Below are 12877 nucleotides of genomic sequence, written 5' to 3'. Positions count from 1 at the left end.
AAGGAGCAAGCCAGTTACCAAATAACTAATTCAAATTTTGGGGTATCACAGCATTCACCTTTTTTTGTTAGAAGTCATTCAATTTGTAAATAATGATTTAAATGGGCTTTACCTGGATCATTCCAATCTGTGGGAATTTGAGTCAATGAGGAATGAGTTTTCCAAAAAGGTACATTAAGAGGTATTTTTAAAAAAGCATTTTCAATATAGATGTAATGCATATTTTTAGCCCATAACAGTGTGTTTGAGCAAGTCTAATTGCTTCAACAACTCTTTACTGCTTTAACTTCACCACACGCAAAAAAAGATTTGAACTACTTTTTAAAAGTATACACTCCATTTTCCATGCCACTTATCCAAATACTGCTTTCTTAACATGGTCAACGTCTACATTGCTTTTCAATAGTAATGCTATACTGTATATAATGTGAGCATTCTGTACGTGCCTCATACATTTGTATTTGCATTGTTGGCGAAAGAGTTGAATAATTGAAAACTGATCGCAAACAAAAAATGTGACAGTATATTTTTTGCTCCTATCTGAAAAAAAGTGATTGTGTTTGAAATTGATTTTGTTGCATTGAGGTTTTAAATTGTGTTATCTTTGTTGCGACTTCAAACAAATTCGACTTACCAGCTCTTAGGTGTTGTTTTAACAATTTATTTGTATGATACAGCTGCAAATAAGTATTTGAACACCTGTCTATCAGCTAGAATTCTGAGCCTCAAAGACTTGTTAGTCCACCTTTAAAGGTCCACCTCCACTCCATGTATTATCCTGAATCAGATGCACTTGTGTGAGGTCGTTAGCTGCATGAAGACACCTGTCAGCCCCATACAATCACTAAGACTCAAACTTGTAACATGACAAAGAGCTGTCCAAAGACGCCAGAGACCAAATTGTACAACTTCACACGGCTGGAAAGAGCTACAGAGAAATTGCCAAGTAGCTTAGTGAAAAAAGGTCCACTGTTGGAGCAATCATTAGTAAATGGAAGAAACGAAACATGACGGTCAATCTCAATCAGAATGGAGCCCCATGCAAGATATAAACTCCTGGGGTCTCAATGATCCTTAGAAAGGCGAGGAATCAGCCCAGGGCTACACGACAGGATTTAGTCAATAACCTGAAATAATCTGGGACCACCGTTTTATGCATGGCATGGAAGGTTCCCCTGCTTAAACCAGCACATACCAAGACCCGTCTTAAGTTTGCCAATGACCATTTGGATGATACAGAGGAGTCATGGGAGAATGTTTTGTGGTCAGATGAGACCAAAATGAAATTTTTTGGTCATAATTCCACTAACTGTGTTTGGAGGAAGACGAATAATGAGTTCCATCCCAAGGACACCATCCCTACTGTGAAGCATGGTGTCAGGTTTAAAAGCTTGACTCTATTAAAAGAAGGCGAACAGAGAAGGCTACACAAAATAAGATAAGCAAGAAAGTTGGTTTAAACAGGTTGTGAGCAAAACTAGTAAAACTCTCCATGGCAAAATCACTAACTTTCACTCAATGAAAAATGTTTCTCAGCTTGCATCAGGACTTGTCACAGTCACACCCCGAAAGCTACAACCCCATCGTGATTGGTTGGTTCACCAGCTCTGCACACATCACCGTAAAGTGCCATTCATATAAAACTTCAGGGCCACACCATCACTTGACTTTCATAGTAAGTAAGGTGGGGGCCGCAAAACATCGGACTGCCAGTTTGAGACCCATAATGTATATTATCTTCTAATTCAGTTTTTTCTGTAAGCCATCACTGGGTTTCACTTAGAGGAGCATGTTTTGCACATCTTTTAGAACTGTTAAATCAATAGGAGGGTTGGGGGCTTGTGATTGTGTTAATATGTGTGTGCCATATTTTCCTGTTGCTGCCTCCTTGGCACTTTTATCAGTGAATGTATTTCCCAGGGAGACAGCATTTTTTTTTCTTTTTTTTTTTTTCAAGATTTTCTTACAGCTCTCTTTCTGCCTCACTTTCTTTAGCCTGTTTTAAACTGTTGTAGCTGGTTTTAATATAGCCACTGCTTTTAATATAGCCACTGCTTGCATTACTTCAGCTGACACTCCTGCCTTTCTCTTTCTTGCCTATGCTAACCAACCTCTCGCCATCCTAAAATGTAAGTCTTAATCTTTGCTTTTCCTTACTTCCCTGTAACACTTGCCATCAATCTTTCTACTAACCTGCTGCATCCTTCAACTGTTAACTTGCCATTTAAGCCATGCTATTTGTCTCTTATTTTTTTTCCCCATTTCTTTAAGAAACATCATCCTGCCCGGTAAACATTATTTCATAAACTTTACATCCCCTTTAGGGCAGATTTACTATTCTCGCTCACCATTATGCTTTTGTACGTTTGCCCCTTAGAGATTACTTGTCCTTTTTAGGACCTAAGTCCTAATCCACTACCTTGTGTACTTCACCGGAACACAGACTTCTGTTAGCATCATTAGGTTTCCATCCATGACCTATGATTACACAAGTACGTAATGGCATTCACCCACTCACACATTTATGGATCCTTATAAATACCCTCTTTAAAGGTGGAGTAACCTTAAAACCTCCTTCTGGCGGAGTAGCCTTAAACCTCCTTCTGGCGGAGTAGCCGTGAAACCTCCTTCTGGCGGAGTAGCCTTGAAACCTCCTTCTGGCGGAGTAGCCTTAAACCTCTTTCTGGCGGAGTAGCCTTCAACCTCCTTCTGGCAGAGTAGCCTTAAACCTCTTTCTGGTGGAGTAGCCTTCAAACTCCTTCTGGCGGAGTAGCATTAAATCTTCTTCCGGCGGAGTAGCCTTCACTTACCGGTTCACGCGTTGTCTGGACGCCAGTTGTTCATGATCCTGTCAACCTTCATCCACCGAGGGGAGATTGGACTCTTGCACCGGCCTGGCCACGAATTCACGTCCTACCAGGGCTTTTCTTCAGGAACAGCTAAATGCTCCTGGCTGTCGACAGACTTCGGGGTGTTTTCTCCCTACTCGATGGGCGGTGGTGTGTTGGGGATCCGGCTCGAAGGACAAAATGTCAGTTTAAAAAGCTTGACTCTATTAAAAGAAGGCGAACAGAGAAGGCTTCAAGTTTTACTTGCTCCAAGCGGAGCGACAGGACTTCCCTGCTTCCAACCAACTCCAACTTGTGTCTCCTTGCAGCTTCTTTTTATTCAGTGAATCACATGATGAGTGTGTGTGTGAGTGTGTCGCAACCATTGAAGGCTTGCGACACATAAACTAAGATGTGTCAGACGGTTTGATTGTTTTCATCTGTTAGATTGATTACATCAAGTTAGATTGATAACATCAACACAATGAGTTCAAAGGTACAAGCTTGGTGGTGATGTGTAACCAACTACAGTTTGAGCAAAATGAGAACATATGGATGATTATTTTAATACATGGGGTGTTATAGCATCATGCTTTGGGGGTGTTTTTCTGCACATGGATGACTGCACTGTATTAAGGAGAGGATCCCCGCGACCATGTATTGTGAGATTTTGGGGAACAACCTTTTTCCCTCAGTCAGAGCATTGAAGATGGGTCGTGGCTGGGTCTTTCAACATGACAATGACCCAAAGCAAACAGCCAAGAAAAGGAAGTAGTGGCTCCATAAGAAGCATATCAAGTTTCTGGCGTGCAATGATTTCAATTACTTGGGGTCAACAATCAAGAGCAATGGTGAGTGTGGTAAGGAAGTGAAGAAACGGGTCCAAGTAAGTTGGAACAGCTGGCGGAAAGTGTCTGGTGTGTTATGTGACAGAAGAGTCTGCTAGGGTGAAGGTCAAAGTTTATAAAACAGTGGTGAGACCAGCCATGATGTATGGATTCGAGACGGTGGCATGATGTATGGATTAGAGACGGTGGCACTGATGAGACAACAGGAAGCAGAGCTGGAGGTCGCAGAAATTAAGATGTTGAGGTTCTCTCTCGGGGTGAGCAGATCGGGTAGGATTAGAAATTAGCTCATTAGAGTCACAGCCAAGGTTAGATGTTTTGGAGAAAAATTTTGAGAGGGCAGACTTCAATGGTTTCTACATGTCTCGAGGTAGGAGAGTGAGTATATTGGTTGAAGGGTGGTGAGAATGGAGCTGCCAGGCTAATGATTGAGAGGGGAAACATGAGGGTAGTTGATCTTCGAGAGAAGGATCCAGGGGACAGGCTTACATGGAAAAGGATGTGGAAAAGGAGACATGTGGAAAAGAAGAAGAAGGAATGTAAAAAAAGTTAATGTCAAAAGCACAAGTACTTAATGAAACATGCAGTATAAATTTTGGAATCTTAGTAACATTGCAATATTAGTAATTATGTGAATCAATACTTTTTTCTATGCATTTTATTCTCTAACTCACTCCAAGAGAACATGAAATGCAAACAAAGGCCAGTCATGTTTGTGAATCGTGCGCTCTCTTTTAATGTATCTGTCATGCTCCTGGATTCCAGCCAGGGCTGGGCGTGGCCAGCTAATCTGAAGGTGCACACCTGCGCCTCATGACCTTTGATTAAGACCCAGTACATATAGGACCCGGGGGACGACTATTACTCTGCTAGATTGTTGCCTCTCATGCCTCGTTCCCGCACTACCGTACTCCTGACATCTACCTCCCGTGTACCGACCAACGCCTGTCTCCCGTCCTACCCCGTAAGCCTGCCGTTACTGATCTTGCTGCTTGTTTGGACTGACTCCCTGGTAACCGACATTGGAACGAATAAAGGCTTATTCCGCACCGCTTACCTCTCACCTGAGTCGTGCATTTGGGTCCACCCCCGAGTCTCGTCCGTGACAGAACGATCTAGCCAAGAACATGGACTCAGCCGACTCTGAAGCCATTCGCCGTGCGCTGCAAGTGCAGGGCAAACGCCTGGGTGAGCAAGAGGCTGCTCTCCAGGGAATGACTCACCAGATCCAGGAGCTCTGCACCCAGCTGCAACCGTGGCTAGCCTCCCAAGCTAGCGCGGCCGCTCCTGTGCCTCCCCGTGCCACCATCACTCCGCTCTCTCGACCAGAGCGGTTCTCAGGTGACTCCGGTAACGTCAAGCCCTTCCTGGCGCAGTGCGATCTCCACTTTGAGCTGCAAGCTCCCGCTTTTCCCACGGACCGCTCCCGGATCGCCTTCGTCATTTCCCACATGACAGGGAGGGCAGAGGCATGGGCCACCGCCGAGTGGAGCCGTAACTCGGAGACCTGCCGCTCATGGGCGAGCTTCGTCTGCGCGCTCACCCAGGTGTTCCAGTATGCGGCTCCGGAACGCCAGGCGGCGTCGTCACTCATGACAATTCGCCAGGGGCGTCACCGCGTGTCCGACTACGCCATCGAGTTCCGGATTCGGGCTGCCGAGAGCCGCTGGAATGAGGAAGCCCTCCATGACGCGTTTTACGAGGGACTGTCCCCACAGATCCGTGGTCACCTCGTGGCCATGGATCTTCCGCCTTCGCTTAACTCCCTCATCGCATTGGCCCTCAAGGTGGACCAGCGCCTCACCGTGCAGAGACAGATGGAGGGCCTGAGGGAGGAGGAGAGGGAGAGTCGCAGTCCGGTTGTTTCCGCTTCCCGGCCACCCGTGTTGTCAGCTTCACCGGAAGCCATGCAAGTGGAGGGCTTGGCAGCTCAGCGGAGGAGCGCTTACGTCGGCGACGAGAGGGACGCTGTTTTTACTGCGGGCGTTTGGGACACTTGATCGCCCGTTGCCCGACTCGACCAGGGCATTCTGACATCAGGATCGCTACTCCGGTGAGTGTGCGGTACACCGCGACGGGGTCAGGGAGGTCCCTTCTTCACCTCACCTTGGGAACGGACTCCCGTTCATGCTCTGTGACGGCTTTCATAGATTCTGGGTCGGAAGCAAACCTGATAAATCCCCGCGTGGTCGAGGAGCTGGGGGCAGCAACCTTTCCCACGCAACGTTTTCGTCACGCCTATGCCGCCAACGGCAAGTTCCTTTGTCGGGTTACACATCGCACTCAGACGCTACGTATGAGCTTTCCGGACGCTCACTCGGAGCGTATTAGCTTTCATGTCTTCGACGCACGTAGTAGCGACATCATCTTGGGCAGCCCGTGGCTCAAAGAACATAATCTGCACATAGATTGGGCCACGGGTCAGATCAAGACTTGGGGAGAGGACTGTCTCAGTCTCTGTGTCACTGTCCGGAGAGACAGGGGTATTCAAGTTGCGCCGGTTCGGCTAACAGAACCTAGTACCGCCCTGGACCTGACCGCAGTGCCCTCCTGCTACCATGACCTACGGGAGGTCTTCTCTGAATCTAAAGCAAAGTCTCTGCCGCCACATCGGTCATACGACTGCGCGATTGAACTCCTGCCAGGCACCTCTCCTCCCAGAGGGAAACTGTTCTCTTTAACCGGACCAGAGCATCAAGCCATGAGGGACTACATCGAGGACTCGCTGGCAGCCGGACTCATTCGCCCCTCATCCTCACCAGCCGGTGCGGGGTTTTTTTTTGTCAAGAAGAAGGACTCCACGCTGCGACCCTGCATCGACTACCGAGGCCTGAACGACATCACAGTCAAGAACAGGTACCCTTTGCCGCTTATCTCTACAGCATTCGAACTCCTCCAGGGAGCCCGGATCTTCACCAAGCTCGACCTGCGCAGCGCTTACCACCTGGTGCGGATTCGGGAAGGGGATGAGTGGAAGACGGCATTCAACACCCCCACAGGGCACTATGAGTATCTGGTGATGCCCTTCGGACTGACTAACGCTCCGGCCGTCTTTCAGAACTTCATCAACGACGTGCTTCGGGAGTTCCTGAACAGATCTGTCTTTGTTTATCTGGATGATATTCTCATCTTTTCAGCAGACCTAACCTCTCACATTCAACAAGTCAGAGAGGTGCTCCGGCGTCTGCAGCAGCACCAATTATACGTGAATATGGAGAAGTGTGAGTTCCATCGGGCATCCGTGTCCTTCCTGGGCTTCGTCCTGGCTGAGGGAGAGATACAGATGGATCCTGGGAAGGTCGACGCGGTGCTGCGGTGGCCTACCCCCACCAACAGGAGGGACGTACAGAGGTTTCTGGGATTTGCCAATTTCTATAGGAAATTCATAAGGAACTTCAGTTCCGTGGCCGCTCCTCTGCATTCGCTCACCTCGCCACATACCCTCTTCGACTGGTCCAGGACCTGCAAGGAGGCCTTCAGCAGGCTCAAGGCAAGTTTCACTACTGCGCCCGTTCTCATTATTCCGGACCCAGATAACCAGTTTGTGGTGGAGGTGGATGCATCGAATTCAGGAATCGGAGCAGTCTTGTTGCAGAGGAGTCCCAGGGATGGAAGGATCCACCCGTGCGCGTTCCTGTCTAGAAAGTTGACCCCGGCAGAGAGGAACTACGACGTGGGAGATAGGGAACTGCTGGCGGTCAAGAGCGCGTTGGAGTGGCGGCACTGGCTGGAGGGCTCGCAAGTACCGTTCGTTGTCTTCACGGACCATAAGAACCTTGAATACCTGAAGTCGGCGAAGAGGTTGAACGCCCGTCAGGCCAGGTGGGCCCTATTTTTCACCCGCTTCCACTTTAAGGTGTGTTTCCGCCCAGGCTCCAAAAACGGCAAGCCGGATGCACTCTCGCGGATCCACGAGGGAGGGCGCACGGATTCAGACGCCGCTACTATCCTGCCAGCGGGGTGCTTCGTGGCCGGTTTCACCTGGGCGATCGAGTCGCGGGTGAAGGAGGCTCTGGGAGAGACACCGTCACCCGCGGATTGTCCGTCGGGCCGCCTGTTCGTCATCCCATCTCTACGGGGAGACGTCATCAACTGGGCCCATACCAACAAGACGGTCTGCCACCCGGGTATGGCGAAGACACGTTCAGTGGTCGAACAAAGGTTCTGGTGGCCTAACCTCAGCAAGGACGTAAGGGAGTTCGTCAACGCCTGCCTGGTGTGTGCTGCCAATAAGACTTCCCGCCTACGGCCTGTTGGTGAGTTGCAACCCCTGTCCATCCACTTTCGTCCGTGGTCACACATCGCGCTGGACTTCGTCACCGGCCTGCCGCCTTCTCAAGGGAACACAGTGGTGCTGTCCATAATGGACCGTTTTTCCAAAATGGTCCACTTCGTGCCGCTTCCGAAGATCCCGTCGGCCAAGCAGACAGCCCTGTTGGTATTAGACGAGGTCGTCCGTTACCACGGCCTACCCCAGGACATCGTTTCGGACAGGGGTCCGCAATTCAGCGCCCGTTTCTGGAAGGAGTTCTGCAACCTCATCGGCGCTTCAGCAAGTCGGACATCGGGTCATCACCCAGAGTCTAACGGCCAGACTGAGAGGATTAACCAGGAATTAGAGACCGGTCTTCGATGTCTGGCATCCAGGGACCAGAGCACGTGGAGCCAGCACATCAAGTGGGTGGAGTATGCCCACAATTCTCTACCCTCCGCTTCAACAGGTATGGCTCCACTCCATGTCGTGCATGGGTATCCTCCGTCCCTGTTTCCTCCACTGGTCACAGAATCCACAGTTCCGTCGGCCCTGGCCGTGGTGCGACGCTGCAAACGGACCTGGGAAGCAGCTCGGAGGACACTGCTGCGCATGAGCAGCGCCTACAAGGCCGCAGCAGACCGCAAGAGGAGGGCCGCACCTGAGCTCAGAGTGGGACAGCGAGTGTGGCTCTCCACCAAAGATCTCCCGCTGCGGACGGAATCCCGCAAACTTGCTCCCAGGATCGTTGGCCCGTTCCCGGTTTCCAAAGTTATTAACCCGGTTGCCGTCTCGTTGAAACTGCCCAGGTCGATGAGGGTGCACCCGACGTTCCACGTCAGCAGACTTCGCCCGAATTGCACATCGTCGCTGGCTCCTCCGCTCAAATCCCCCCCGCCCCCCCGCATGGTCGACGGTGGGTTGGTGTACACTGTGCGCCGGTTGCTGTCTTCCCGTCGCAGAGGAAGGGGGGTCCAGTACCTGCTCTTGGATCCCCTCCCGCTTTGTCGTGGACCGCTCCCTCATCAGGGACTTTCACGCGGCTCACCCTGATGCTCCTGGGCCGTCCAGAGCCGGCCGTTGAGGGGGGGGGTTCTGTCATGCTCCTGGATTCCAGCCAGGGCTGGGCGTGGCCAGCTAATCTGAAGGTGCACACCTGCGCCTCATGACCTTTGATTAAGACCCAGTACATATAGGACCCGGGGGACGACTATTACTCTGCTAGATCGTTGCCTCTCATGCCTCGTTCCCGCACTACCGTACTCCTGACGTCTACCTCCCGTGTACCGACCAACGCCTGTCTCCCGTCCTACCCCGTAAGCCTGCCGTTACTGATCTTGCTGCTTGTTTGGACTGACTCCCTGGTAACCGACATTGGAACGAATAAAGGCTTATTCCGCACCGCTTACCTCTCACCTGAGTCGTGCATTTGGGTCCACCCCCGAGTCTCGTCCATGACAGTATCTATTTGAGTAAAAAATCAAGTGACTCAGCTAGTGCACACTGCTCTTTAGGCTTGTGTTTTCCATGGTCGGAAAGAATGTATGTGTTTTTAAAGAGCGTTTCAGTTATGATTGTGATTTATTATGTATAGTATTTACTTTATTGTTTTTGCTTTCTTTAAAATGATCTTGAGATTGACACGTGTGCTAATAAAACTGAAAAAGCTAATATATTAAGTGAACTAAGTAATTGCATTGATTTAAACATGCACTTATCATTGTCTTCTTAATTTTATTCTCTTCATCCTCAGTGTTTTTGTTACACATGATATGGAGTATTACTGTACTGTTAATTTCCAATGTCAATCTTCCTGCCATAAATTATGTGCTAAATCAAAATTGGTAGAATGTTTACAAAGACATGGTTCTGACGTACCGGAGCTGTGAAAAAGCATTTGCACCCTTCTAAAATTATTTTTTGAATAGTTTCCCAATGCCAATGTTTGAGATCACACTAATGTAAATGTCAGACAATCCCAAGTAAACATAAAAAACCCCAATCTTTTCAATGGTGATTTTATTGTTGAAGAAAATGAAAAAAATATTCAAAGCTACCTGGTCCTGTGTGGAAAGATTTATCGCCCACTAAAGCTAAGCAGCACAAACGAAAGCGAAAACGCAAAGTCCAAAAATCATGATAGGAGGTCTAACAATCACGAGGCAAAAACTTGGAACGTGAACAAAACAAGACCCGACCATGGTGGCAGGGGACCGCCGGGACGTGGTAACGAGGCAAATACACCAACAAGAAGCTCGCATACTCAAGCCAATGAGGCGCAGGTGAGAATCTGCTGCCAGAGGCACTCGTGCACAGGGCAGTGATCTGGCCATGTACCTGGCACAACAAAATAAGCAGATATGCATGGGTGGATTTTCTGTGGGTACATCTGGCCTTCTCCCAGGGTTCCAAAATTTATATGCACGTTACTCTAATTGAAGACTCAAAATCAGGGATCTCAAACTCAATTAACTCGGTGCCGCTGGTGGCAGCAACTGGCTGAGGCTGGGCTGCAGCCTCGGCACACATGCACCTATGGCCAATTTCAATTAGAAATTTAAAAGAAAATTCAATCTTCTAAAACTTAAAAAAAAAAAAAAAAGTTAAACAGAATATTTTTTAAAAATCAATCTTCTAAAACATCTTTTTAAAAAACAAAAAAAGTTAAACACTTTAAGATAAACTAGGAGGCAGCACAGTGATGCAACTGGTTGGACTGTTGGCTTCACAGTTCTGAAGTCCACGATTCAAATCCCAGCCCCGCCTGTGTGGAATTTGCATGTTCTCCCCGTGCCTGCGTGGGTTTTCACCGAGCACTCCGGTTTCCTCCCACATCCCCAAAAATGTGCATTAATTAGGGATTCTAATTTGGCCTTAGGTGTGAGTGTGTCTGTCACTATGTGCCCTGCAATTGGCTGGCAACTAGTTCAGAGTGTACCCCACCTCTTGCCCAATGATACCCAAGATTGGATGCCAGCACCACCACGACCCTGATGAGGATAAGTGGCTCAAAAAAATGAATGAATGAATGAAAAAAGATACACAAAGATGCTCGTGTCAACAAGTTGTGTACAAAACTAGTAGTAAAACACTTTATGGCTATGCTGCAGTAATTTTCACTCTGAAAAATATTTCTCTGCTTGCACGTGTCCAAGAGCCATATACCCCACCATGATTGGTTGTACTTTGCACATAGCACTGTAAAAGTGCCTTTTAGTTCAAACTCGAGTGCCGCACTAACATTAAACTTTCATATTAAGGTGGGGGCCACAAAATATTATCTCGCGGGCCGCCAGATTGAGACCACTGCTGTAAATTGTCCCAAGGTGTGAGTAGGAGCGTGATTCATTATTTGCCTAGACTGTAATGTATGTGCCTTGCAACTGACTGCCAACTCAGTGTGTGTACCGTGATTCTTGCCCAAAGTCTACATCCAGCCTCATTTCGACAAGTGGCATAGAAAAAGGCTGGGCGGATTTAAATTAAATCAAAGGTCAAATCAGTGTATGTGTCAGCCCTGATTCTCAGCCAACCTTTATTCAGCTGACCCTGAAACGTTGAATGTCTCTGAAGTTATGTAATATTGAAAAATAAACATTGAATGTTGAATAAAACTTGAAAATCTTACAGAGTTTTTATTGAGGAGTGCACTCATACAAAAAGCAAAACATGCACAGAGGTGCTCCAACCTATCGTCATATACTGTATGTTGGCAGTCACTTCTTCTATTTTTGGGGAAATACAGAGTCATATATTTTCAGAGAGGTTTTGACAAATTTCGCATTTTGTAGAAAGGTAAACTCAATTTTGAGATCCGCTGTACTTTCATCTAATATTGTTTGATGTCAGAACAAGAGGTGATGTTAATGATGTCTGATCTAAAATGCTTGGACTAAATGTAATTTTCATGCAATTTATAACTTCACCGGTTTAAGAAGTTAAGAATTATAATATTGGGAAAATAATCTTGTGTATGATTTTCTGCCCCTGGTCGACACTCAAATCTTAAGAAGTTAGGATTAAGTATTTTTGGTAAATCCTACATTATATTTCATTAATTTTGAAGTAATCATAATCTGACTTTAGAACCCTAAATATTTTGTGAGATTTTTTTTTACAATTTACGGTGCTTAACTTTGCCTACTGACTTTAATCTGTGTCACCAATCATGGAAAATATATTTTATATACAATTGTTTCTCAAAACATATCACACTATTCACTGAAGTGCATTATTTAGTTGTTTACTCTTTTTCTTTTTCTTTCTGCCTGCCTCTATGTAATTTTTGCCTTTATATTGAGTTGACAATATGGGCTTGTAGCAGTTGCACAAAACATGACAACACTATACTTCTACATGATAATAATAAATACATTTGAAAGGGCAGGAAAAACAGCAACAATGCCACATTGTGTTTTTTTTTTTTTTCTTTTTTAAAATCAAACAATATAGTACAATGCAAAGCTTACCAATTGTGAGGAACATGGTCGATGCATTCATTGACAGTGAAGACATTAAAACTGACATTGGAAAAGGTTATTATATAGCGATTAGTTTGATGTGCAACTGGTTCATGAAATAATTTTGAGGCTAAAGAAATACCACTAATAAGTATATGCCGAGAACTAACTGGACTATACAATCTTAGATTTTCTAATAGTGAGTGTTTAGATCGTTTGTTTCCACCCGTGATAATGTATTTCCTATATGCAGATCGGAATCCCGATTTCCTATTTGGCAAATCACATCATTCTTGTGTTAATTTTTCTATTAGAACTGTCTCGCTTTAATAGTTATGCATCATATATGTATATACGCACAAAGTATTGAATATAGAATTTTATGGAATCTGGAGATTAATGACCAATTATTGATACGGTAAGCAAAAATTTGTTCAATTAGAGGCACCAAGAGGCGGGTTCAAAACTGAGAAAGCCCAGCCAAGGTTT

The sequence above is a fragment of the Syngnathoides biaculeatus genome, chromosome 8, assembly GCF_019802595.1.
Source record: "Syngnathoides biaculeatus isolate LvHL_M chromosome 8, ASM1980259v1, whole genome shotgun sequence".
Classification (NCBI taxonomy): domain Eukaryota; kingdom Metazoa; phylum Chordata; class Actinopteri; order Syngnathiformes; family Syngnathidae; genus Syngnathoides; species Syngnathoides biaculeatus.
This window is presented reverse-complemented; position numbering follows the sequence as displayed.